Source organism: Globicephala melas, chromosome 5, assembly GCF_963455315.2.
Source record: "Globicephala melas chromosome 5, mGloMel1.2, whole genome shotgun sequence".
NCBI classification, from domain to species: Eukaryota; Metazoa; Chordata; class Mammalia; order Artiodactyla; family Delphinidae; genus Globicephala; species Globicephala melas.
The window spans coordinates 42,050,466-42,077,267 of NC_083318.1; the positions used below are offsets into that span (position 1 = coordinate 42,050,466).

General features: G+C 40.9%; 1 long non-coding RNA gene across 5 annotated transcripts in view; it reads right to left on the minus strand.

Annotated features, from left to right (window-relative positions):
* The window catches only part of LOC132597339 (uncharacterized), a 393,127-nt gene that overhangs the window by 229,624 nt on the left and 136,701 nt on the right, over nucleotides 1-26,802 (minus strand). For all 5 annotated transcript variants that reach the window (XR_009563966.1, XR_009563967.1, XR_009563968.1 and 2 more), the window contains one exon: nucleotides 13,681-13,761. This is a non-coding gene — a long non-coding RNA (uncharacterized lncRNA). The remainder of the gene's footprint in view (nucleotides 1-13,680; nucleotides 13,762-26,802) is intronic.

Consider the following 26,802-nt stretch of genomic DNA (forward strand, 5'->3'; position numbering starts at 1 on the left):
AGATATAACCAATTAGATTCAGGTCAGCATCTCCGGTGAGGGATTTAGGATTTTTGTGAACCTGGTGACTTTAGACTTTATTCTAAACCTCACAAATGGCAAGATGATAGCAGAAAGGAAATGCAGAATAGAAAAATACAGACAGCCTCTATATAATTGGTAAATAGCTACTACCCCAAATGACTGTACTCAACTCCCTTGCTCCCAGTCTCATTTCCCAAGGCTCCTGGGAGCCAGCAACAAAAGAGTTAATGCACGGCCTAACCATAACCTCCAGGAACCAGGTCCATGTCCTTGATCAGAACCTACTCTTAGTGATCCAGAACCACTGTAAATAGGAATGTGTCTATCAGATCAGATCATCTTCAGTAGGCAATCTTCCCAACCCCCTGAATGGTGTCAGCTGCCCCTCCCTTTGCCCTCTACCCCATAATTCCTCCACTATTTCCATCATAGTCTGTGCCACTGTGTATCACCTACACTTTAAGCACATATACATACTCACACATACATACTGGGCAGGATTTACATCTATTATTCACTAGCATCATGTTTGTCACATAGTAGGAGGTCAGTAAAGCCTAGCTGAATGGTTGAGTGCACAGATGGAGGGAGGGCCTGATGTGTCATTGGCGACTGAAAATTTTTTTGTTTTTATCCTGGTCAGTATAACCAAGGCATTTTCTAAAGTGGTTAGAACACATCCGAATATATCTTTCACACTTAGTCAAGTATAAAACAGTTTCCAATATACCTCACTTCTGGTTATACCCATATTAGTTGTGTGTCTAAGAGTCAATGACTTAACCTGTCCAACCCGCATAGAAGCCATGGTATAACCTAGACTTTAGAAGACAGCTCACTCACAAGGCCACTAACAAAGTGACAGCAAAACTGTGAAAGACAGGTCACAGCTAAAATGTCACTCCATTGGTTTGGGATGGGAAAAAACATTTGCTGAGTCCTTGCCATGTTCCAGAAACTTTTTACTTGTCATATCACTTTATTCTCACAAGAACACTATGAGGTAGTTATTATTATCCCCATTTTACAGATGAGAGAAACAAGTGGCTTGATAAATCTTACCCAAGGATACAAAGTTAATAAGAAGCATGGTCAGGATTCAAACCCTGGACAGCCTAACTCAAAGTAAATGACTTTCTACCTAACCCCCAAAGCAGTTCTTTTGACTCAAGACTATGGTTTGATTTTCTCTCTGAGAAGAAGGAGGCCAGGGATATCAGGCTTTCCTGAATGTCCACTAAGGAGTGTAGAGTTGCAATTGTAGGTCTGCAAAAGGGATAGGAGTGAACAGGATGAGTCTAAGAGATGCTATCCAAGCACACTGGGCTGGAGACAAGCTGCTAGCAACCTGTGTGATGTCCAGTGCCAAGAAATACCCCAACATGTTTTCTTTACAGCCTGGAGTCAGAAGTCAGAATTCAGAATTCAGAGATACAAGACTGTACACTCCCTGAAGACGGAGACCATGCCTTGCTCATCCTTCTATCATAGCTACCAGGCTTAATAATTGTCCATGGACTTCAACACAATTGTATTTTTAAGGCAGTGCTTTTAAATTTAAGGCTTTTTTTTTAAGTATTAAGGAAATGGGAGAAGAAAAAAAAAAAAGCTATGAAAATTGGAGAGGATCCAAAGTATGAAGAGATTTATTTAAGAGATAAAAATTAAATGAACTAAAATGCACATCTTGGCTAGCAGACAAAATATAACAAGTATAAGAGCCTATTATTTGAAAGGTGCAAACAAGATAGAAAGCACCATCTCATACTCTTTTTAATATGGTATAAATGTGAGAGTAACTAGAGAAAGTAATCTGGGCTAGGAAATGAGCCTGCCAGCAGGGTCCAGGACCAAGCTGATTCAGAGAAATGGTTTGGGATGGGGAATTTAGAATCCCAAGGCTCCAGATTTAACTCTTGAAATGATCTTGGTGAACCACTGCACTCATTCATTCATCCATCAAACTAGTATTCATGGAGCAGCTGCTATGTACCAGGAGCTCTGCACATAGTGGCCAGGCTACCTGCCCTAGTGAAGCTCTCTTTCAGAGAAGAGAGACCGTAACAAGCAGCATAGAGTGGAGGGCTTTAAGAAGGGAGCAATAGGAGCACGTACAGAGGTCTGTCCTGGTTTAGGAGACAGGGAAACCTCCCTGGGAAAGAAGTGGTTTAAACCAAGATTGCAAGAATGAGGAAGTGGTAGAGAGGCTTCCAGGAAGACAGAGAAGCATGTGATAAGGTGCTATGGACTGAATGTTTAGATCACCACCTCCCCACTCCACCCTACTTCTCCCCACCCCACCACCAGATTGGTATGTTGAAGCCCTAACCTTTAAAGTGTTGGTATTTTGAGGTGGGGCCTTTGGGAGGTAATTACGTTTTTAGACAAAGTCATGAGGGTGAGGGCCCCATGATGAGATTAATGCCCTTATAAGGGGAGGAAGAGAGACTACAGCTCTTTCTTTCTCTCTCTCCCACCTCCCCCTGCCTCTCTGCTGTGTCAGGACACAGCCAGAAGGTGGCCATCTGTAAACCAGAAATAAAGCTGTAAACACTATCCAACCATGTTAACACACTGCTCTTGGACTTCCAACCTCCAGAACTGAGAGAAAATAAATGTCTGTTGTTTAAGCCACCCAGTCTATGGTATTTTATTACAACAGCCTAAACTGACTGAGACAGAAGGGAAGGAGGTGAGAGAGGGAGTAGTCACCAAGGAATTGAACCAAGTTTAGAGTATGAGACGGGGGCTGGTGGGTAGGATTCAAGAGAGGGGTAGGCAAGAGACAACCAGAACTGGCCCATATGCCAGGCATCTCAACAACAATAGGGAGCTATGAAAGGTGGGATCAGATTTATACTCTAGAAAGGTCTTTGGGTAGAAGTGTGAAGAAAAGATTGGATAGATGAAGATGGATTCAGGAAGAGTAGACTAGAAGCTGTTCAGTACTCTGTGAATAAATAATTTAAAACACTTCCCTATGACAGTGACACATGATGTCAGTGGATGAGTAGAAAATTGTGAAGGGAAATCCTGGCAGACGCACAGCCATGGCCGAGGCAAGGCAGGGATCATAGAGGACACAGAGTGTCTGGGAGCAGCAAGAATTTCTTGTGGCCTCAGTGTGACATGAGTGAGAATGAGTGACAGGGGAAGACATGAAACACATGTGTTCAGCCAAAAGGTAGTGACTTTCCCCCATAGACCAGTAGAGAGGAGCAGTTAAGGGCAGAGGTTTGGGATCAGAGCAATCAGAGTTCAAACTGCCACAGCCTGTGTGCCCGTGATCAATTGACTTATGTCTGAGCCTCAGCTTCCTCATCTGTAAAATGGAAACACTGTATTAAGCCAAAGGTTAAGTGCTCAGTGAGTTGTCTTGATGACATGATAGGGGCTTCTGAGGGGTCTGGAGCAGACATGGAAGCAATGGGGCCACATTCTGGGTATTCTTTGGACATCATAAAAATGCACTCTTGCTTTTCTTCTCCAGAGAGCCTCAGGGAGGTTAACCTTAGACATGTCCGAGGAGGTTGAGTGGCCAAAGCACCCAAAGGCTCATGTCATACTAAAATGTAGTTTTTCTTAGGACACAGAGCCAAACAATATGGAAGGTCTATGGGGTCTTTGATTCTCTGTTCCATGTCTTCTTGCACTTAAGGTGCTTCAACATCTTTTCTTGGAAATGACCTGCCTCTTCATACCCACATACCATCCTGTGTCAATAACAACGCATATCATTGCCTGCATAAGCATGCCAGAAAAGAGGCTGTGACAATCAGGTGTTCCCTTTCAACAGGGCAGCCCTCTTCCCCCTCTCCCAGGCCTGGCTGAAGGCAGTGTTCTCACTTGACCCTCCCAAGCTCCAAATAGGCTAGGCAGCCATGACCCAGAGAAGAGGTGCCATCTGCCCTTGGCCTCCAGCAGGTGTGGGAGAGGCTCCAGATCAACTCAGACTGTCTGCCCTCTGGACCAGTGTTTGCCCTGCTTCACTGGAGGTCTTGCAGCCTGCAGCCTGATTGTTTACATGGCTTGCTAGGTAAGTCCTGTGGCTAAGAGGCAGCCTCAGAACTCTAACCATCGTGATCAAAGCCCATTTCCACTTAGAGGCTGTGTGACTATGGCCATGTTACTTTCTCTGTGTCCTGTTTCCTCATCTGCAACACAGGGTTAATAATGGCGTCTGCCTCATAGGTACTTGTGAGGGTCAAATGAATTAATATGTGTGAAGAATTTAATACATGTTTACTACTATTATGATGATGATGGATGATGATGAGTCCAGGGGCCGCTAAGGGTTGAGGAGGCTGTGTTCTTCTTTGGAAGAAAGCTTAGTGGGCTGCACAGGGAGCCCCTGCCTTGTCATGTTTCACCAGTTGTCACACACTGGAATGTCCTGCCTGTGACCTCTACCATCTACATTGAGCTAGTGCAAAAGGCAAATCTCTACAAGATGGTCATCCATGGTAAGTTTCCCCAACCTTCTGTGAAGCCTGCGATATTAGAGCAGAAAGAACGAATCCAGTCTGACTTCCTCATCTTAGACTAAGGACATCCAAGGACAGAGAGTGGCAGTAACCAGACTGAGATCACACAGCTAATTGGTGGCACAGCTGGGTCTACAGTCCTGGACTCTTGAGGATTAGCCTCATGCTGTGCAATGAATGTGCAGTGATGGGATCCACAAAGTTACCATAGTTCACTGATGACCTCTCATGCACCAGGGATGAGACTTCACATTTAGAATCTCATCTCATCTTACAAGGACCCTAAGGAGTGGTTGTCATTATCCCCATTTATGGGTGAGGAAATAGTAACCAAAGTCATGACCCCCTACAAATGCCCACTATGGGCAAGGCCCTCTTCTTGTGTGTGTGTGTGTGTGTGTGTGTGTGTGTATGCTCTTTGGCTTGTTCAATGCTCAAAACAACACTTTGAGGAGGCACCATATTGCTCCCATATTACACAGGAGGAAACTGAAGCCCAGAACATTAAGTAATGTGCCCAAATCACAGAGCTGGTGACAGAGTTGAAATGTGAATCTAAAAAGTCAGTCCCTAGAAACCATTTCTCAGCTGAAGGAGGATGAAGTTCTTTCTCTTACCTGTGTAGAGCCAGGATTCGGCCTAAGCCCAAATGACTCTGAGAGCCAGAGTCTTCCATCACCCACACTTATCCCTGGCCCCTCCTGGTGTCTGGCTATGTCCAAGGCCCTGGGGCAGCCAGTGGCATTCCAAGGGGCTTCCCTAAGCCGTGGAGTCAAGCAGAGTAGCACTGACAAATCCTACAGAGTTGGGGCCTGCCGGGTGCCACTGGAACTGCACTGGGGATTAAGAGAAAAGAACGCGATTTTGTGCCTGCCTGGCCCCTGGCCAGGATACTGAGATTAGTAGAATAACTGCCAGATGGGTTACTGAATCTGTGCGTTCCAATTACCAACATCTAAGAGCCCAGTTTCCATTCCAAACTCAGAGCGACTCTCAGCAAATGTCACCCTTGCTCTGAGAATGCTTGCCTGGCAGGTCACTTCAATTTCTGAGCTGGCACGTCAGTGTGGCGGGCATTTTCTTCCTCCTCTCCTGGCCCTTTATCTTTCTGTTTTCATTGAGCTAAGCTCTGTGAAATGAGTGGCTGCTCCCCACCCTGCCCATCGTCCCCAGCACCCTGTGCGCCACACAATGGACAAGGAACAATGGTTCCCCTATCAGCAGAGCCCAAGGCGTGGCTGGCAGGACAGGAAACCACTGCAGTGAACTCCCGCACCAGCTCCACCGCGGGCCACCTCCCCAGTGCACTGGCTGAGGCCTTTCACTGAAGTCAAAGCACAGCATCTCTTTAGAAAGAAAAGCCCGCCCAGTCTGCAGGCCCTGTAGGTCCTGAGAAAGGCTTTCTTCTCCCATGGCGCCGGGCCCACACTGCTGCATCTGGGGGCCCTCAGACACTGGATTCCAGGCCTGGAATGAAGGGGGGAACTCCTTTTCATTCCATTTCAACAAACACAGCACATTTATTAGTGCTTGTGCTTGGAAATCTGGGTGAAGAGACACCAATGAGAACATCTATTCTTGCTGTCAAGGTACCTGTTATCTGGGAAAGAAGGGTAAGGTAGGGAGGGAAAGAAGGGCCCCAGAGAAAGAAAGAGACAGTACAAAACAACCTAAAGTTTGTTTAACAAAAAAAGTGATAAGAATCATAATCTCTATATAGAACAGCAAAGCATGGCAGCTGCAGGTAGGGGTGCAAATCCAGTCTGCTGTTTTTTGTTTTTTATTTTTTATTTTTTTGCTACCTGTTTTTATAAATAAAGTTTTATTGAAACACAGCTACACTCATTTGTTTACACATTGCCCATGGCCATTTTCACCATAAATTGGCAAAGCTGAGAGACCACATTCTCTGTAAGGGTAAATTATTTACTGTATGGCCTTTTACAGAAAAATGTTTCTGACCACCAGTCTATACAGGTATTTTACATGTTTAATTCCACTTAATCATCACAACAACTCTTATCCTATAAGTATTATTAACTGCACTTTGAAGGTGGAGGCGAAGAGAAGGTAACTGCTAAAGTTCACATAAACTGAAGAGAAGTATCTGGATTTGACCCAAAGGCACTGCTTTTTCTTCACACCTGTAAGCTGAGACTTGTGCTCAACCTCTAAGTTAGCAGATGATTTTGATTAATGACCAGGAGCTGGAGAAAACATACCAGAGAGGAGGAGTGGCTTAGGGGACAGCAGAGTGGCAGGAAGGAACACAGCCAGCAACAGAGGGGACCTTGAGAAGGAATGCTAGAACTGCAGAGCCAGAAGGAGACTTCAAGATCAAGCTCATAAAACCCTTCATTTTAATCAGCTAAGGCTGCTATAACAAAATTCCAGAGACTGAGGGTCTTGAGCAACAGACATTATTTCCCACAGTTCTAGAGACTAGAAGTCCAAAATCACGTTGCCAGATTCTGTTCCTGGTGAGAGGCCACTTCTGGCTTACAGATGGCTGCCTTCTCAGTGTGTTCTCACACAGTGGGGAGAGAGAGAGAGAAAGAGTGAGGACTCTTGTCTCTTTTCCTTTTTATACAAGGACACATTCCATCATAGGGGCTCTTCAGTCATGACCTCATAAACCTAATTACCTCCCAAGATCCACTCCAAATATCATCACACTTTGGGTTAGGACTTCAACACTGCATCTGAGGGGGACTTATACATTCAGTTCATTACACCGTATCATACTACAGAGGTAACTGGAGACCAGAGAAGCAAAGGAATATATGCAAGGTCACACAGCAATAAAGACCAAGCTGTAAGCAAAACACTCTTAAAGCTTTGCAGAGTCTGGGCCCTTTCTGGGCCAAATGTGCTTCCCTATCAGATGCCCTGTGTTTACTCTGAGCTGATCACAGTGCCAGGGAGCACTGGAGCCATGCGCCCCTTTGTGCTGTTTGGAGTCAGAATCAAACCAGGTGTGGACTTGGTGTTTGTTTTACCTGCATGCCTTCATGTGACACTAGTTTCTGTTTGACCAGGTGTACAGAAAGGACACAGGACTGGAAATCAGCTGACCTGGAATCCTGTTTGTCACCGGCTCCATGCGTGACCTTGGACAAGTCACTTAAATGCTCCAGCCCCCATCTCCAACTGTGTAAAATGTGGGAGCTGAGACAGACATCACTTTCCTTTTGGCTCCAATTGTTCATATAGAATAAGACTGATGAACACAGAAATCGTTAAAGGACCCAAAGACCACATACCAGTCGGCTGGCCATTCTCGTTTTTCTGTCACACTTGATCTTACCAGATCAAGAATCAGGAATGTATTATTTGAATTTGTGAGACATAAAATATCTACAACTAGAATTCAGGCATGCATTGCACAAAAAGTATTAATTGAGCTTAACTTTTGTCAGGATTTGCACTTCACGCTAGGATGCAGCTATGAATAAAACAGAGGGGTGACCAGACAGTGTGATGTGACGTGAGAAATGCCACACACAAGAGGAAGGTAAAACTAGGTACACCAAGGAGCTCCAGAGCCCAACAGCCTGGGTTCAAAACGTGACTGCACCTAATTATCTGTGCAGCCTTACACATGTTCTTTAACTTCCTTCACCTGTAAAACAGACATTAAAAATGAAGCAGACTCACAGATATGGAAAACAAACTAGTGATTACAAGTGGCAGGGCTTGGGGAGGGGGAGTGGGAGGTCCAAACTATTGGCTGTAAGAGCAGCTACAAGGATGCATTGTACAATACGGGGAAGAGAGCCAATATTTTATAATAACTATAAATGGAATATAACCTTTAAAAATGTATAAAGAATTTTTTTTTTAATGTTTAAATGGTATTCATCTTGGGGTTGTTGCAGAGGATCAGCTGAGTTAATTCCTGTAAAGTTCTTGAAACCATGCCTGCACAGGTAAGCACATCAGCTATTTTGCTGGTGATGGAGACATACTGGGTGACAAAGGAGAAAGGAGAAAAGACTCCTACGTGATTCAGGACAGGGTTGGGGAGATGTAGTAGTGAGGACTTCCCAAGGGGAGTGACATCAAACTGAGGTCCAAAGAATGAGCCAGAGTCAGAATGGTGGAGGGTGAGGGTGAGAAGTCTCCTTGGGCAGTAGGACTCTGGTGTGAGAAGTCCCTCAGACAAGGGTGAATGGGAGTTTGGGGGGAACCAAGAATTGGGGGAATTCCGTCCCTGCTTTAGGGGCCACATCAGCACTGCAGGTTGGAGTTTAGTCAAGCAGGATTTTTTCCAGAAGCTGCTAGGGACAGAAGAACTCAGGGTGAGTGTTGGCTCTGTGCAGTCCGGCTCAGCCCAGGAAGCCAAGGACCAATGCAAAATTCAAAAGAGCTGGAGCTGAAAATAAAGTCAGGAGGGCCAGAGGGCAGCCAAGTAGTCACTGGAAGAAAGCAGTGAGAGAGAGGGATCACAGGTAAGGAAGAAGTAATAGGGTTCAAGACAAATGACCAAAGAAGGCCGAAATACCAGCAGCCTGTGAGGATGGGCCTGATCACTGGGTATGCAGGTAGACCAGCCTGGCTAGATGGCCAAGGGCCTGGATGGATGCCAGGCACCCTCATGCACTAACGAGGCTAAGAAATGAGTAGTCCAGTCAAGGTGAATTCGGGAAGATCTCTATAGACTCACACCTGTGCTCAAACGTTGCCCTCTCTTGCCCTGGTTGGGGTGAGGGGTGTTCATGGGGAATTTTCAGCATCATCACTCCAGAGTGTCTAGGAGGAAAGTGTAAGGAGAAACAGCTTTCAACAGCCTCTACTCTAAAGCCAGAAGGTCTACGATCACCACTGCACCTCCATCTCATGTACTTGTAAGTGCAGATAATAATGGAGCTATTAGGTTATTTTTTAGGAGGGCTGCATATAGGCAAAGCATTTAGTGCTTAAAACAGAGTGAGTATTCTGTTATTAATTAATTTGGTTTTGCCTTACCTACTCATTTAAGAGAATTTACCTAAGCCTATATTCTAGGCTCCACGTTGGCTGCTCAGAACAAGAAAGTAAGGCATGGTCCCTGCCCGCAAAGAGCTTACAGTTTAATGAGTAAACCAGGCAAGTGAGGGAAGAGTTCTAGTGGTTCTGGCAGAGAGAAGCCAATGATGCTGGGGGAGGCCCGATGAAAGGAAAATAGATTGGGAACGGAAATATAGATGGTAAATGCAGACTGATCTGTCCTGATCACTCACACTTCTAACAATGGCCCAGGGAGGGAAGAGGAACAAATACCAACAAAAGCAAGAACTGTGAAGATGAAGTAGTGACAATGCCGTGAGAAGGTGCAGGATCTCCATATCACCAACCCCCAGGCCGCCTATTAGAGAAGACACTGTTCTCCATTATTAAAAAGATGCTGATGTACTGTACTTTTGTGGCTCAGAATAAATATGTATTTCAGAGTTTCCAACAAGTTGTGACCAAGTCTCCTTTTCTTCCTGATATTTAGGCTTCTGGGTTTATATTGTTCCCCATCAATTTATAATGCAATAAAAATAAATACGGAAGGCAATGGATTTGTCTTATGGAAAAAAGAAGACATCAGCGAGTTTCAAATACATTCAAAGTTTTATTTCTATTTGAGTTTCACGTTTTGAAAAGTAAATATATTAAGGGTTAGGACAACTATCATTCTTAGTGGCTCCATCATCCAAACATTTAAAACAAGAAAAAGATATCTTTGCCTACAAAGTAAAGTGAGAATGAAAGCAGTTACCAGAATAATTCAAGGCTCCCTAATATCATTTTTGTTCATTTTTTGCCAGTTTTTGGTAACTCTGACAATTTGATCCAAATCACATCTTGACAGATGGATCCACTTTCCATCTGCTCCCAGAAAGACCTTTGAGTGCAAAGTATATGTGTTTCTTCTGACTGGAATATACCAGAATACTGTTAGGTCAAACTATTCTTTTTTAATCTGATTTTAAAACCATACATGCTTTTGGTAGAAAAATGTGAAAGTATAGGAAAACGTAAAGAAGAAAAACATACCCCAGAATTACAATTCCTTGTGGTAATCACGGCTTGCCACATTTTGCCACTCCACACATTGGAGTGTTTCCAGTGTCTTGCTTTGATGCAAATTTTGTTGTTTGTCTATTTGTTTGCTTTAAATCATTAAGACCTTGAAGTCTTAAAAATACTGACTGTCCTGCAGCCATGACACAGGCTAGACTGGAAAAAGCAGCAGGACCAGCCCAGGGAGCAGTCACATGAGACAAGACACAATAGTTTAAAAAAACAAAGCAAAACACTCAGGTCTACAGTTCCTGAGAGCCAGGTAATGTCAGATCCTCTGCGAGTACCTCCAGGTGCTCCCCGCCCTTGTCCAGGCTGACAAGTAAGACAGGTGTCACAGCTACTGTATGGACATGACAGGCAGCGCCCCCTCCCTCAGCAGCCCCCACCGTACACTGAAAATGACAAGGGTCCTACTTCTAAAACCTGGCCCAGGCTCTCTGTTAATTGACCAAGACAGGACTTGGCAACTGTTTTCTCTAAAGGACCAGAGGGTAAATATTTAAGACTTTGTAGGCCACTTGCAACCCTTGTCACATACTCTTCTTTTTCTTTTATTTGTTTTTTAAAGACCATTTTAAAATGAAAAGAAAAGTTTTAGCTGGGACTGTATAAAAACAAGCCACAGGCCAAAGTGTATAGACCCCTGGACAGGGATTTCTTTCCTTTCTTATTAAAATATAAAATAAAATTAAATTAAATTAAAATAAAAAAATAGAATAAAATAAAATAAACAGAGATCCTGAGAATTGTTCCATAATTGCTAAGAAATATGACACGGAGCCTTGTCCAATTTTTTAATCGAAGTATAGTTGATTTACAATGTTGTCTTAGTTTCTGGTGTACAGCAAAGTGATTCATATATATATATATATATATATATACACATACATATTCCTTGTCCAATCTTAATTGATATCCTGAGAGATAGCACAGGCAGTTAAACATTCTGTGATACACCTCCAGTTCCTCTACAGGAACAAGAGAAAGTGCCCAAGAGTTCTGAGACCACAGGTATCAAATGTTCTATATATCTTTGGGAACTCACAACCATTATAAGGTTTAAGAGGATGCCTTTCCCAGAACCAGAAAAGGCTAATTATTGCCATTAACAAATGGCTTGTAATGCTTATGAACTGTAAGAAAAAAATTTTGAAAAGATATGTAGTTTCATCTATTGTCGTCTTTACCAAAAACACAAACCATGATCCTGTACACACTCCCTTGATTTGGAGAACTTTTGAATTGAGAATTTTACTCACATATTTAATGAGGATGAAAGACTGAATATACAAATGGGCAATGGCCAGACCATACACAAAGACAGAACTCTGACCCAAAACCTGAAGCAACCAGCCCAGGAAACCAAACACTTATCTATAGTAATCAGCCCAAGAAGCCAGCCTGCTATAGGTCAGACTTGCTGTATCTAGTAACAACCCAGGAAGCCAAAAAATAACCCCTATAACAATCAACCCAAAATGGCCAGGATTTGATTAATAACTGATAGTGTCCCTAATTTTTCTCCTTGCTTCCAACTTAGGACCAACGAGAAAAGGCCAAATTATTGCACCCCCGCCAATTACATAGGATGCCCCGCTTCTAATTATCCTACCTACAGTTTCCCCATGTCAATGGCTTCCAAAGAGGACTTACATGTAGCTTTTCCTATTTTCCTCTATAAAGTTCTCCTACTCCTCTGCTTGACTTTGATTCTCTGCCAAAATGCAAGTGATGGTGGTCAACTCCCTTATTCTAACAAGCTCTGAATAAATAGCCTTTGCTTTTCTCATTTGGTTAGCTTTCACTTATCTCCACAAGGGTATACCCCCTTCCTCTATTTTGCATATTTATATCATAAAACTTCACCAACTTTAATGCCCTAATTCATGATTACAAAGAATTTAAAGGTAGTGAATAATGTAGGGGCTCTTTTATTTGAAATCCTAAAGTTATAAACTAGGAAAGTAAACTACAGAGGTTTTCGATCCAATGTTCCCTCCATGACATTACACTGCCTGCCTGAAGGTGGGGCCATTTCACCTGAGTCTGGGCTAAAGTGCTCTCTCTGTGAAGTAGAACACAGAACCCAATGAATTGGTTGAGCAACATTTGTTTTGCTAAGCACCTACTATGTGCCCAGTGATATGGTGGATATAAAGGGACATACAAAAAACCTTGAAGATTCAGTGAAAAAGTTCATTCACAAAAAATTAGGAAATTATATAAGATGCACCAGAAAGGAGCAAATTACATAAGATGTCATTTCCAAATTGTGTTCCAAAGAATAACTGCTAAGTGAAAAAAGAAATTTCTATCTCAAAAGCATTCAGAAATTAAAATTCCAACAAGCTATTTTGTGGATATCAACAAACTGATTCTAAAGTTTATACGGAGAGGGAAAAGACTCAGTAGTCAACACAATATTGGAAGAGAAGAACCAAGTTGGAGGACTGAGACTACCCAACTCTAAGATTTACCATAAAGCTACGGTAATCAGACAGCATGATATTGGTGAAAAAATAGACAAACAGATCAATGGAACAGAATAGAGAGCCCTGAATTAGACCCCTATAAATACAGTCAACTGATCTCTGACAAAAGAGCAAATTCAAAACATTGGAACAAAGATAGTCTTTTCAACAAATGGTGCTAGAACAATTGGACATCCACATGTAAAAAATGAATCTAAAATGAATAAACCTAAATGTAAAACACAAAACTATAAAACTCCTAGAAGAGAACATAGGAGAAAACCTAGATGGCATTGGGCATGGTGATAACATTTTAGATACCGCAACAAAGGAACAATCCATGAAAGAAATAATTTATTAGCTGGACCTCGTTATAATCAAAAGGTTCTGTTCTAAAAAAGACAATGGCAAAAGAATAAGACAAGCCACAGACTGGAAGAAAAATACTTGCAAAAAAGTACAAGGATCAAAAATGCTCAAAACTCAACAATAAGAAAACAAATAACCAGATTGAAAATGGGCCAAAGACCTTAACAGACACTTCACCAAAAAAGATATACAGATGGCAAATAAGCATATGAAAAGATACTTCACATCAGATGTCATCAGGGAAATGCAAAGTAAAACAACATGATATCACTACATACCTGTTAGAATGGCCAAAATCCAGAACGCTGACAAACCAAATGTTGGTGAGGATGTGGAGTGGCAGGAACTCTTATTCATTGCTGGTGGGAATGCAAAATGGTACAGCTTACTTTGTAAGACAGCTTAGCAGTTTCTTACAAAACTAAACATACTCTTACCATACAATCCTGCAATGACACTCCTTATTATTTACCCAAAGGAGCTGAAAATGTGTCCACACAAAAACTTACACACAGATTTTATAGTAGCTTTATTCATAACTGCCAAAATGTGAAAACAACCAAGATTCCATCAGTGAGTGAATAGACAAGTTAACTGTGGTACCTCCAGACAATGGAATGTTATTCTGCACCAAAGAGAAGTGAACTAATAAACCATGAGGAGGCATGGAGGAAATTTAAATGTATATTACTAAGGGAAAGAAGCCAATTCAAAAAGGCTGCATATTGTATGATTCCAACTATATGACATTCTGGAAAAAGCAAAAAACTATGGAGAGAGGGAAAAAAAAATCATTGGTTTCCAGGGGTTGCAGGGACGTGGAGGATAAAGATGAATAAGCAGAGGATTTTTAGGGTAATAAAAATATTCTTGTATGATACAATGATGGTGGATACATGCCATTATACATTTGTCTAAACCCATGGAATGTATAACATTAGAGTGAACCCAAAGGGAAATTATGGACTTTGAATGAGTATGATGTGTCAGTGTAGGTTCATCGATTGTAAAAAACGTACCACTTCGGTGGGGGATGTTGATAATGGTGGAGGCTATCAACATGTAGGAGCAGGGGGTATGTGAGAAATTTCTGTATCTTCCTCACAATTTTGCTGTGAACCTAAAACTGCTCCCCAAAAAAGTCTCAAGGTTTTTTTTGATTAAAGTTTTTTTTAAAGCATTCAGAAAATGCTGTGTGAAATCAAATTTAACAAGTTTTTTATTACAATACTCTTATAGCATTTAATTTACAAAGAGGAAGAAAGTATAAGTGTATTTCCAAAACATAATTGATCCTAGAAATTGTTTTGAACAGAGCGCTTTGGCTTCAAGGTCCAGGGAATACATCCTGGGAAATGTTATTGTAGGAGATTGTCTAAGGTGTTTGTGACATCTTGAAGACTGAAGACTCATTGAAAGGGAAGTCACTTATGCAAAAGAAGATGCCAATCACTTCATTACTAATATCTGAGAGTTTGTTAGGGACTTACCATGTTCCAGGCATTGGACTAAGTTATTTACATATATTATTTCATTTAAATTTTACAATATCCCCATGAGTTGGGTACTATATTCTCACCAATGAGAAAAGAAGGGAACTGAGAGGTTAAGTAACTTGCCCAAGTGTTGCCTTTCCCCAGGAGGAGCTCACTAATGACACGAACATCACTGTACTAGTTTCAAGAGGTATTGCTCCCCTTTCATGTCGTGACCCAAGGAAGGACAGAGGGCCCTTTCACCTCTGTGTGTACACTGTGAGGCAGGATTCAAATGTTCCTCCTAAAAGACTTTACCAAAGGAAAGTCAACATCAGTGAAATACAGATTCCAAATACCCTGGCTTATTTAAACAGCTGAGAGTATGGTTTTAGGGTGGGAATCACAGGATTCAAATCTCAGTACATTCACTTACTAGACGTGTAACCTTGAGAAAGTCACTTAATTCCTCTATACCTCAACTTTCTTGTCCGTAAAATCAACAGTAGCACCTACTGATCTTTGAGTTTACTATGAAAGTTGATGAGATCACTCACTGACCAGAATGCCTGGATGTAGTAAGTGTTAAATCAGCATGAGCTAGGACTTCCCTGGCTGCGCAGTGGTTAAGAATCTGCCTGCCAATGAAGATTCAATCCCTGGTCCACGAAGATCCCACATGCTGCAGAGCAACTAAGCCCATGTGCCACAACTACTGAAGCCCATGCACCTAGGGCCCGTGCTCTGCAACAAGAGAAGCCACCACAATGAGAAGCATGCGCACCACAATGAAGAGTAGCTCCCGCTTGCCACAACTAGAGAAGCTTGTGCACAGCAACAAAGACTGAGCACAGCCAAAAATAAATAAATTAAAATAATTAAATTTATTTTTTAAAAAATCAGCATGAGCCATCATCACTATTAGCAGTCATCTGCCCCCCCAAGTGACAGAGCCTGTTTTTAACCCTCACTACTTGAAAATAACCCTATAGGTACCTGGATGCTTCAAGCACAGGTCAAGAAGAGAAGACAAGAGCAAACTCATTGTCCATGTAAGCCACACACCCTTTTTTTAGTCCCTGACTAAGGATCCACTCAGCCCAGGTTGTTGACATTGGGAATGTCAAAATGTTCCCTACCACCAGGGTGTGTTTAATCTTGACCATGCAGTCCACATGTGTCAAAATGCTTTCATACTGGACACACAGAGAAGAAATACACACATCGGTAAAAGGTTGAGAGATGGTTGGCTTCCTCTTTAAATAAAAATCAGTTTTATTCATTAAGGTAGGTCCTTAGTTAGAGCTATCAGTTAGTACAGATGACATGGTACTATACATAGAAAATCCTAAAGACACCACCAGAAAACTACTAGAGCTCATTAATGAATTCAGTAAAGTTGCAGGATATAAAATTAATATACAGTAATCTGTTGCATTTCTATACACTAAAAACAAAGTATCAGAAAGAGAAATTAAGGAAACAATCCCATTTACCATCACATCAAAAAGAATAAAACATCTAGGAATAAACCTACCTAAGGATGTAAAAGACCTGTACTTGGAAAAAGCAAAAGACACTATTGAAAGAAATTGAAGATGACACAAACAGACTGAAAAATATATTCTGTTCTTGGGTTGGAAGAATCAATATTGTTAAAATGACCATACTATCCAAGGCAATCTACAGATTCAAAGCAATCCCTATCAAAATACCAATGGCATTTTTCACAAAACTAGAACAAATAATTTTAAAATTTGTATGAAAACACAAAAGACCCTGAATAGCCAAAACAATCTTGCAAAAGAAGACCAGAGCTGGAGGAATCATGGTCCCTGACTTCAGACTATACTACAAAGCTACTGTGATCAAAATTGTATGGTACTGGCACAAAAACAGACACATAGATCAATGGAATAGGAAAGAGAGTACAGAAATAAACCTGCACACTTATGGTCAATTAATCTATGAAGAAGGAGGCAAGAATATACAATGGAGAAAAGACAGTGTCTTCAATAAGTGGTGGTAGGAAAAGTGGACAGTTACATGTCAAAGAATGAAATTAGAATATTCTCTAATACCATATGCAAAAATAAACTCAAAATGTATTAAAGACCTAAATGTAACATCAGATACTATAAAATTCCTAGGGGACAACATAGGGTGAACACTCTTTGACATAAATTGCTGCAATATTTTTTTGCATCCATCTCCTAAACTAAAGGAAATAAAAGCAAAGATAAAAAACTCGAAGCAAATTCAACTTAAAAGCTTTTGCACAGCAAAGGAAACCTTTGACAAAATGAAAAGACAACCTACTGAATGGTAGAAAATATGTGCAAATGAGGGATTTATAATAACCAATAAGGGATTACTATCTAACAAATATAAACAGCTCTTACAACTCAACATCAAAAAAATAAAAAAACCTGATTAAAAAATTGGCAGAAGAACTGAACAGACATTTTTCCAAAGAGGAACTGCAGATGGCCAACAGGCATATGGAAAGATGCTCAACATCTGTAATCATCAGGGAAATGTAAATCAAAACTACAATGAGATATCACCTCACACCTGTCAGAATGGCTATCCTCAAAAAGAACACAAACAACAAATGTTGGCAAGGATGTGGAGAAAAGGGAAACCTTGTACACTGTTGATGGGAATGTAAATTGGTACAGCCACTGTGGAAAACAGTATGGAGGTTTCTCTAAAAATTAAAAATAGAACTATCATATGACCCAGCAATTCCACTCCTGGGTATATATCAGAAAAAGACAAACATACTAATTGAAAAAGATACATGCACCCAAATGCTCATATCAGCATTATTTACAATTGCCAAGATATGGAAGCAACCTAAGTGTTCATCAACAGATGAATGGATAAAGAAGATGTGATGTATATATACATACATACATATATTTGTGTGTGTGTGTGTATATATACACACACACACACACACACATGCAATGGAATACTACTCAGCTGTAAAAAAAGAATGAAATTTTGCCATCTGCAGCAACATGGATGGACTTGGAGGGTATTATGCTAAGTGAAATAAGTCAGACAGAGAAAGACATATACAGTACGATATCAGTCATATGTGGAATCTAAAAAAGTACAACAAACTAATGAATATAACAAAAAAGAAGCAGACTCACAGATATAGAGAACCAACTAGTGGTTACCAGTAAGTGGGGGGAAGTGCAAGATGAGGCAGGGGACTGGGAGGTACAAAGTACTGAGTGTAAGATAGGCTCAAGGATATATTGTACAACACAGGGAATATAGCCAATATTTGGGAATAACTATAAATGGAGTGTAACCTTTAAAAAATTTAAAAACCCAAATGATAATAAATAAATAAATTTACCTGTACCATAGAAATAAGGTACTGCAATTTTTCCCTGTAATGCTAAGAGTTTAATCTGCTACCTGGTAGCTGTAAGAGGGCAAATGAAAAAATTCCTCTGGGGGGTATTTGCATGTTACAAGTGTCTTTCTGGCATGCTCCAGGCATGAAAGCTCTGTTTCTGCTTCTTTTATTTTACAACTGAAAGGATAGTAGACCAAGAAGGATGTTTCACCAAAGTTATATCCAAAGAGTAAATCCACTGGCCACTTTTGAGAGATGTGTAACAGATGTCAAAAAAGACCCTAAACATTTCAAGCTATTATTGAGTGCCTGTAATTCTAGCTCAGTTAGTTCTCTTGAGAGACAATTTTTTTAAGATAGTAAGAATTTATTTTATAAAGCTACAATTTCTCTGAAAACTTATTATGCATACAGCATAATTTATAATCAACACTGAGAGACTTTCAAAGTAGGTTAACATCTCATTCTATGGAACTGAGTTTGGTTCTGTGATGGCAGTGTGTTTATGGAAGACCAAAACACTAATAAAATAACTTTTAACTTATTAGTGATGGCTAACATTTCTTTGTATATACTATTTGTTAGTCAAGATTTTTCATTTATGCAATTAATATTTATTTAAGAGCAATTATGTGCTAGACAACAAAACAGAACAAATGTTCAGCTCTCATGGAGCTCACCTTCCAGTTAGGAAGACAGACAGTAAGTAAATTATAAGATGGTAAAGGTTAGAAAAGAATAAGTTATGGGAGGGGAATAATCAGTACTGGGTGCAGGGGGGAAGGGAGGTGCAATTTCAAATAGTGGTCAGAAAAGTCCTCACTGAGAAGGTGACATTTTGGAAAGATTTGATAGAGAAGATAAGGATGCCATTATTATTCTTATAGCCATTATCACATTTAATCCATTCTATGACTAGGTATTATGATTATCCCCATTTTGTACAAGAGGAAGGTAAAACAGAGAGGTTAAATATCTGACTCAGATCTTGAAGCAGTGGACAAAGCCAACATTTGAACCATGGCAAATTTGAGTTATTTTAAGGCCAGACTCTTACCTCCACTATGTGACAGTGCTTCCTAGAAATCAGAGAGCTGGCCCCCTTGTGTTTCAGCTACTGTTTCTCAGGTCCAAACAGACCCTTCTATATTCCTTTTTAGGGATGCGAGGGTTGGGATTCTGCAAAACACAATTCTCCTTTGCCAGATGACTGTGCTTATAGATGCTACCAAACACAGGAACTAGAAAGAAGCTAGAAGCCCCAGAAGGAAGGAACCTGGCTCTTCACCCCAACAGCAGCATTTCACCAAAGCAGCAACAGCCATAGTTGCAGTCTCCACCCCTGTCCCACGGTTCCAGAACCAGTGGTGTGCAGAAAATTTTCTCTGGAAAAATCAGTAGCATTTGCCTATTTCTGTTGTATAAATACTCCATCATGGGTGACCTCAAGCTACAAAAGTCTCAACAATTGGCTCAAAAAATTCCTGGAAATTTAACAGTTGGTTCTCCTAAGACCCTGTTACCCAACTCCAGCCCTTCCCTGGCAGAACCAGACTTTCCGTAACCTCTCAGATGTCCCAGAAGGACCCAGGCAAAGCCTTTCTTCAGTGTCTGAGTCCCAGCTCCTCAGGAATATTTTTAACCTTCTAATTTCTAATTACAGTGGCCTTCCATATCCATGTGTTCCACATCAGAGGATTCAATCAACTGCAGATGGAAAACATTCAGAAAAAAAAAAAAAAGTCCAGAAAGTTCCAAGAAGCAAAACTCGAATTTGCCACACGAGCAACTATTTACATAGGATTTACATTGTATTTACAACTATTTACATAGCATTTACATCATACTAGGTATTATAAGTAATCTGGAGATGACTTAAAGTATACAGGAAAATATGTGTAGGTTATGCGCAAATACTATACCATTTTATATTAGGGACTTGAGCATCCAGGATCTTGATATCTTATGGGGCCCTGGAACCATTCCCCATGGATACCCTGTGCTCCCCAGCACTTAGGGTGGTTGCTGCTTCCTGCACTTACCATCTCTGTTACCTCAGTGTTTCCATTTTGCTTTCTTAGCCCTCCAATACCGGCTTTAACAACTCCTCCACAGTGGATGCTTGTTGTTAAAATAATTAATGTGATTTCTGTTTTCCTGTCTGGAACCTGGCAAATATTCAGCCTATTTCACCCTTTCAGGATTTTTTTACAAATTTCCCCAATCAGATTATTCCCTTATGCCTTGCTGCCTTTAAATTCGCTGGTGCTTCTGCCTTAAATCCCATCCCCTAGCTCCTCAATCCCATCAATTCCTTCTCAGAACTCAAATAGCAGTAAATCTGCTGTGCTATTAATTTTCTTCTCTGCACTGTAAGCATCTTGAAAACAGGGACTGTCTTCTTATCTTTGCTGTGTCCCTGGATTCCCAAAGTTCTGAGCACAATTCTTAGAATATCATTGTATTAGACAAATAGAACCAATAGGTTGTAGGAGATAGTGCATTATAAGGAACTGGCTTATACAATTATGGAGGCTGCCAAGTCCCAGGATCTGCAAAGTGAGTTGGCAAGTTGGAGACCCAGGAGGGTCAATGGCTTCAGTCCAAAGGCTCTCAGGCTCAAGACCCAGGAAGAGACAATGTTTCAGGTCAAATCCAAATGCAGGGAAAATTTCTTTTATTTGGAAGAGGGTCAGCCTTTTTGTTCTATTCAGGCCTTCAACCCCTTAGACACGGCCCAACCATATTAGGGAGGGCAATCTGCTTTACTCAGGCTACTAATTTAAATGTTAATCTCACCTCAAAACACGCTCACATAAACATTGAGATTAATTTTTAATCAAACATCTGGGTACCCCATGGCCCAGTCAAGTTGACACATAAAATTAGACATCTCAATTGTAAAAGTTCACTGTACAGTGGTTAAAAGTTTAGGTATGTTATAGAATGGTATGGTATGACCAGAGTAATCTGGATTCAAACCTGAGTCCATGTCTTTCTAGCTTGTGTGACTTGTTTCCTCATTTGTAAGGTGGGGATGGTCATGCCTGCCCCTCAGGGCTATCATTAGAATTAAAATTGCTCATGGTAAGTGCCTAACTCATTTTCTAAAGCAGAGCAAATAATGCACCTGTGTTTGTGCGCTCATCGTGTGGGAGAGAACTGTGAAAGATAACCCCATATGCTGGCTCATCACACATCGCCTTCTCTAAGCTCCTAGTTAGATGTGCACTTATTCTTGACCAGACTAATAAGGCAGATTTCTGGGACCCTGGGCCGAAGGAAGTTTTACAGATTGATCTTTACTCTTTGGAGACCAGGAAATATTGCAGTCTGAAGAAAGGAAAGATTCCAACCAGATGGGTGGGGTGGGGGAAGGAACCTTGTTCTCCACTTAGAATGAAGTCATTCAAGGTCTTAGGAAACCATAGGCCTGAGAAATGGTACACAGGCTTAAGTTTCTGATCAAAATAAGATAAAAGTTCTGCTAGGATCTCACCAACAGCCCAAAGGCTCTCAGTCTTGCTTTTGACCTAGTAAATGTCCTCAGGTGTCACAGAAATAAGATGCATAGCTCTCTCTTTGCTGTTCTTTTGACAGTGAGGGAAGTGGGTGGGTTCCTGGCCCCTGGCTCTCTTCACCTCCAGTGGGTCCAGGATAAGTTCATTTCCTCCTGCCTGTGCTCCTTCTCTCGGGAATTTCTGGTCATTCACTTTGGGAGCAGACCCAGGTCCGATCATGTCTCTCAGCAGCTCAGCTGTCTGGCCTTGTTGGGTAAATTGTTTTGTTTTATTTTCTAGATCCTCAGTTCTTTCTTTTGTAAAATAAGATAAATAATACGTACTTCCCTAAGCTTTATTAACAACTGAAATGTATTGAATTCCTACCCCAGAAAGGTCATAACTATTGAACAAGGTGCCCCACATTTTCAGTCAGTATTAGGCCCTGCAAATACTGCAGCCAATCCTGGTTCTAAGAAACAGGAATTACCATTACCCTTATCCTCCTTTTACAGACGAGTAAATCATGGCACAGAAAGGTTCAGTTACTTGTCCAAGGTCACACAGCTAACAAGTAGCAGAATAAGGACCCCTTAGACCCATGTTTTTAACTACTTCTGAATAGTGCCTAAGTAAGAGAACTCTATAAAAAGCCTTTAGTTAGTACTTTATAATTCTGAATAATTTGCTATGATTAGACTGAGGGACCTGCTACAATAAAGTCACTGCCCTGTAAGTTGGATTGAAGCAGACTTTCTTTAAAGAGAAATAGTGGTGGAATTGGGGCGGTTGGGAGAGGAAATACTTGATATGAATCAGAAAGTGATTTGACCACAGAATAATCACTGGGAAAGACACAAGAAATCAGAAAGTGACCTGACCACAGAATAATCAAGATATCTCCCTATTTTGGGGCAAAGGGGTAGGGGTCGGGGTATGCCAGTGAACTGTGAGAAGTTTCCTTCCAGAAAGGAACAGGACTAGACAGGTGGGACGAAAGAGGTGGCCAGGACACAGAAGGGGCCTGGGCTGCTGCACCTGCTGTTTGGGACTTAGAAAGCAAGTCTCCACGGGCAGGATAAGGAATGGATGAAGGCTTGCGTACCTGGAACCCAGACTTGGTTTAACCTTATTTTTTTTTCTTTTTTAATTTATCTTTGCTTTGCCTCTGTATTTGGTATGTTCTGTTTGTTTTCATTCTAGTAAGTTCAACTATGCTTAAAAGCATTAGAAGAATGGGCTTGTGACCACACACGGGCCAGAGTTTAAGGGAGAAAATAATATATGCGTACTGAGTCTGCCATGCCTGGTGGTGGTGACTGAATAACAAAGTAATGGTCAGGAGGAAGGGGAAGTTCATTTAGGTTAGCCGGGTGTCCCCTGGATGGGTCTTCCACTTCTTTAATATGCACTCAGTGAATCACCAAGACATCTCGCAAAAAGGCATGCAGACTCTGATTCAGGAGGTCTCGGTGGGGCCTGAGACCCCACATTGTTACCAAGTTCCCAGATGGTGCAGGTGCTGCTGGTCTGCAGACCATATCTAGAGCTGCAAAGTCCTGGAAAAGGGCCAGCCCTTAAGCTCTGAGCCACTAGTCAGATATGTTTTATTGTGAAAATGTAAAGAAGAGAAAAATGCCAGCATGCTATTTCTGGGGAAGAATGCATCACTTCAAACAAAACCTGAAAGCTCTTGGGGTGATCACTGCAAAGAGAATGATTAGGAAGAAAGAGAAGCTGAACATTTTCACTGACAAGTTTAATTTCTTTTTCATAAAGTTTAGTATGATTTTAGGAATGATCAGGAGCCCCAGATGTGTCTAGTACCCCTCTTGCCTTTGCAGGGCATCTGAAATTCCCACCGTGAGGAAAAACTACCATGTTTTATCCAGGCAGCATTTACTCAAGAATGTCTCAAACTTAGCACAACTCAAAACAGTTGTGCTAAGGTTGTTAATTGATGCTATACAAAAAATGAGTGTTCTGTGATCAAATTAATTAAGGAAACACTGACTCAACAATAAAGTTGAACACATTACTTTATTGTGGGACTCTTCAGAGTGTGTCCATTGTGATTAAGTAAGATAGGAATGCGACATACAGCATTTCCTAATCTTGTTTGACTATATAAACCTCTTTTTCTCTCTGGATCCCTCCTTCTCTTTCTTTATTAGCAGTTAAATAAATGCACCAGTTACATCAAAGAAGTGCTGGGGGTGGGGAGGTTCCTAATTTGTTTCAGCAGAGATTTGTTTTTTAAGTAGTCAATACAGGTGGCAGTGCAGTGAAGTAAGCCCTTATATACTACTGATGTGGATTTAAATTGGTATAAGCCTCTTGCACAGTGCTTTGGAAGAATGAAGGAAGAACAATAAAAATATTTATAAATTTTTAAACAATACATTCACTTCTGTGATTCTATATTAGGATTTTTAAAATAACCCCAAATAGAAAGGTTTGTTCCTCACAAAACTGTTTTTGTGCTGCAGCAAACAGAGCAGAAAATCCTAAATGACTTAAAATACGGGAATGTTTAAGTTGTCTGTGATGGTGTCACTTAGTGTAATACTATGAAGTCATTATATATGTCTCTGAATTAATACAGAGTGTGCTTATGTTATTCTGGGAGAGCAACTGCAAACCAAACTCTAGATACAATTCTTCACCCCACCTTCTATCCCTGACCATTGCAGATGACTAGCCCCTTCCCATGGAGCCATGGAGGCTACCTGACCAGTCCTCAAATCCAGGTTGGCCTTGTGACTTGCACTGGCAACAACCACGGTGGCAATAATGATTGGCCTGGTCTGCACCTAAGCCTCTCCTGTTTCTGCTCTCTCTCTCTTGGAATTTTGCCACCATCACAAATACAACTCCAGGCTGACCTCCTGGAGGATGAGAGACCAAGTGTAGGAGAGCTGTGAACCACCAAACAAGTGAGATTGCCCAGCCAGGATCACTTGATGATAGACCCATGAGCAAGCCCAGGTGAGACTAGAAATTGAAGAACCTACCAGCAAACCTTTGGACTCATTAGCAATCCAAATGGTTCTTATTGTAACCCACTGAGTTTTGGGGTGAAAATAGATAACTGCTAGAGCTGTAATGTAATAGGAAAAGAAAAAAGAAAAACCCACAGGATGTAAAATTGTATCAACTAATAGGAAATAATTATAAAATAAGTACCTAGAAAAAGAAAATTGGTATATATGAAAATGTAATAAATTGTTGTTTTAAGGCAGCAAGTCTGTTGAAATACTGATGTATTTTCTTTATCTTTCTACCCTTCTACATTTCCAAATTTCCCCTGATGAGTGTGCATTGCTGTCATAATGTTTGCATATTATAAAAATGGTTCACTTAAAATAATAACTCAGGAATCTCATGTATAGTTGGCAACTGCCAGATACTATAGAATCTACACTGGCCTAAGGAAAAGTATAGGTGTTCTGAAAATCATAAAATATTCTAGAACCTGTAGGTGTTGTAGTTTTTATTATGGTACATACTTTCATAATTGCCAAATGCTCTTATATGATGCAACTCTTTTTGCTCTAAAATGAGTGGGGATTTTATATTTTATTTTGACTTGAGGTAAGAATGTGAGTATTAACCCTAAAAAGCCAAAAAAGTAACAACCTGAGAATCTGAGCCAGCTTTCTTATCACTAACACACAATATCAATAATGTCCACATCACCTCCCCGTATCACACAGCTACTTCTCACGCTAAATAAAGCTGAGCTTTCATCTCGAATAGTAGCTTTGGAAACACAGCAAGTATGGAGCAATCTTTGAACTGTTTACAGAGGCAGTAAAATGAGGAACACATCCTCTCAGGATAAAAGCTGTTTTATGGTATATAAAGGAAGTCCCTCTTTGAAAGTACGGCTAAAATTGAGAAGGAGACTTTGTAGTTCTATAGCAACTTTCATCCAAGCATCTGAAAGCATTTTATTGACATATACCTTTAATCTACACAAGCTCCTGAGGGTAAGTAGTAAGTTTTACTATTCCCATTTTACGGGTAGAAAAACCAAGGCAGAAAGATAACAGAAAAAGATATGTGTTAGTTAAATGTCTTCGGTTGCAAGCAACAGAAAACAACTGGCCAATATAAGCAAAAAAAAAAAAAAAAGCATACACACAAACATGTATATAGACATACACATTTATACACAATATGATTATATGTGTGTGTGTGTGTGTGTGTTCGTGTGTGTGTGTGTATGGGATATGGGAAAACACATGGCTATGAAGAAAAGAAGCTGTGCACCTTCAGGGCCCTAGGCTCCAGGAACCAAAGGAAAGCCTCCTCAGAGTACTAGATGAAGCAGCTACAACCATTTCTCATTACTATGTCACTCCATTCAAAAGTCAAATTCTAGAGACAGAATGCCTGACCACTCTGGTTTGGATCTCAGGCCAACCCTATGAGTGTTGCACAACATGGTTGAGGGATAATTCCTAAAAGGAAAATCAAAAGAAAGAAAACGAATGTGGGACAGGCAAAAAAATGACCTATACTTATTATAGGATGGATGAAAAGTAAAGGAAAGCTTTTACAGATTTCTGCCTGCCTGTCACTCTGCCCTTCCTGGAATCATGCAGAAGCTTCTGGAAGCCAGGGAGGGGGCACATCCTTGAACCTATCCCACAGCCTGCCACAGAGTTGTGCTCAATAATGGCTGAAAGAATGCATGAACCATTTGGTATCTGTGCCTTCCTTGACAAAATATTGAGGAATGGCACTCGTCAACCATTTCTCTCCCCCCAAGTTTCCACACACTTCAACACTCCAGGCCATTTTCTCTGTTTCCAGGACCCTTCCCAGTGGTCAGGGATTGTTTTCCTACCCACCACATCCCCCATCTCCCAGAGTTGTTCATTCCCAGGAATGTGTTTAGAGTTAGTTCTAGTGTTGTACATCCAGAATCAGTTATATCTTAAATCCGAGGCCTCTTCTGACTCAATTTTCTTGCTTGTCAAATGGCAATAGATAATAATTCTACTTTGTAACATTGTTACAAGGATTAAGAGATATATT